Source organism: Triplophysa rosa, linkage group LG7 (genome assembly GCF_024868665.1).
Source record: "Triplophysa rosa linkage group LG7, Trosa_1v2, whole genome shotgun sequence".
Classification (NCBI taxonomy): Eukaryota; Metazoa; Chordata; class Actinopteri; order Cypriniformes; family Nemacheilidae; genus Triplophysa; species Triplophysa rosa.
Genome location: NC_079896.1, coordinates 4778198 through 4780631, shown reverse-complemented (window position 1 = coordinate 4780631; position 2434 = coordinate 4778198).

Genomic DNA, 2434 nt, shown 5'->3' with positions numbered 1-2434 from the left:
GCGCGCATACACCATACATTACTATCAGTCATATTGGAAACACTTGGTAACAAAAATGAGTTTTGTGGCACTAAAAAACTATGCATGAGAAATTTTGTTGATGTAGTTATGTAGTTCATTTTTATATTTAATTTTCCCTGTGTTTGAGCTACCAGTATTACCATTACATAACTCTGCACATACCCTTCATACAAAGCAGTTATTATCCAGCAAAGCTATCACACCCAAGATCATCTTCAAAGCCTCAACGCTTACAACATACCCCATAAATTGTGTTGAAAAGTGTGAACCTGTGTGTGTGTACATTTTTTGAAGGGCCTTAGAGGTCATCCTCTCTTTCCTCCCCCTAATTACTAAAGCAAACATGCGTGAGAGGGTTTAGACCGGCACAACACATCAGCTAATCTTTATCATGTGTTCGGTATCGCCAACGGCACCTGGAATTCATTTTCACATCAGTCCGGTCCGCCCGGTTACTACAGACATGAACGAAGCTATTCTTCGTTGCGCCTTCCGTTACGTAACATGAGGATAACGCTTAATTCCATAAAAAGGACATTTCTGCCAGCGTAGCCTTCCTGTTTGAAATGAAACTTGTTTAAACCGAGAATTGTTTGGGCACGTGTACGTGGGGCATCGACGGTCTCTTTTGGCCCTTTAAAGGCAGCTCTCGGGAAGCTGGGAGTATAAAGAGATCTCTGTCCTTTTATTTTGGCTGGGCTTTTGTGTAATATATCAGCACCCTATCATTCCAGTCCAATCTGCCTTCGGCTGCGATGCGTGATTGACAGCTCTGAGAAGGGGCCTTTAATGAACGAGATCTCTGGAAGACTCTGAGTAGAAGTTTGACTCAAGATGAGAGAAGAATGAAAACCATCTCTTTGCTTATTGTTCTCAACAGGCTTGTGTAACCAAGGGCCCAAATTTGGGATAATTAGTGTCAGACATCTGTACAGAGGACAATCTTTGGCTTAATGTTATTTATAATAGTATGAAACATAATTTTCCTCATTTTTTAAAGGCACAGTCCTCAACTTTTGCCTCTCTTATCGCCATCTTTGTTTGAAACATAAAATTGCAGTTTATGTACATATCTTAAAGGGACAGTTCACCCAAAAATGAAAATTCTGTCTTAATTTACTCACCTTCAAGTTGTTCCAAATCTGTATACATTTCTTTGTTCTGATGAAGACAGAGAAAGATATTTGGAAGAATGCTTGTAACCAAACAGTTCTTGGCCACCATTGACTATCATCGTAGGAAAAATTACTTTATACATTTCTTTGTTCTGTTGAACACAAAAGAAGATATTATGATGAATGAAGGAAAGCAAACAGTTCTGACTACCAGTGTCATTTTTCCTATGGTAACCAATGGTGGCCAAGACCTGTTTGGTTATAAAGCATTCTTCCAAATATCTTTCTCTGTGATCATCAGAACAAAGAAATGTATACAGATTTGGAACAACTCGAAGGTGAGTAAATGAAGACAGAATTTTCATTTTCGGGTTAACTTGTCCTTTAACGTGACTTGAAGCCATCAAAATGACAACAGTAAATCATTATTATAAACTCGACAACTCGGGGTAAGCTAAGAAGTTTTGAACACTTATTTTTATGTACTTGCGCAATAAATGATTTTTGTTTATTTAAAAAAAAATTATTTGATTTCATACTGACCAATAAAACCTGGTAATAAAATCTCACCTGATGGGATGTTTTGTCGACATTTTTAATACTGAATTCATTTGACGGCATCATCACACGGATCCCAAGGTGAGATGGAGAATCACACCAAGCCTTGAGCTCTTTGCTCTCTTCTCTGTTTAGAGTACCAAAAGTGGTCTTTTCTCGAGACCCCTTCTGCCTCTACAGGACATCCGTAATGATGCCTAACTTGAAGGGGGACCAGCTGAGCCTCACATCCTTCCGCCAGACGGAACAGAATCTCTTCCTTACAGCAATCGCAACAACTGTTCAGTGTTGTCAGAATGTCTTAAATCTAACTGGATCAGAAACACGGGCGGTGAGCCCAGAACTGTGTGAGAACATTGCTTTGTTTATGTAGAATGAGAATATTTTCCGGCATCCTCAGCATTTAGAGGTGGGTAGAAAGTATCGTACCTTAGCGTTCTTCGAGACCCGTGGAAAGGAATTGCTCTTTTATAACCCAGGAGTCTTTGTGGCGCCCTCATAATCATCTTTGTGAGCCGACGTTTCTCCTTAGGTTCCTGTGCAGAAATAAACACACATTTTAAAATATGTATAAAAAATACCCAGAAATGGTCTCAGGCATTGGAAAAAATGTGACACTAGACCTTTTCTTCAAACTAACTTCACTTTTCTGAACCATAATTTGTCCAAATATATTTTTTGATTAATTCATTAAAAAGTTACACTCTATTTGAAAGTGCTTTGTGCAAAAAACATCTCAG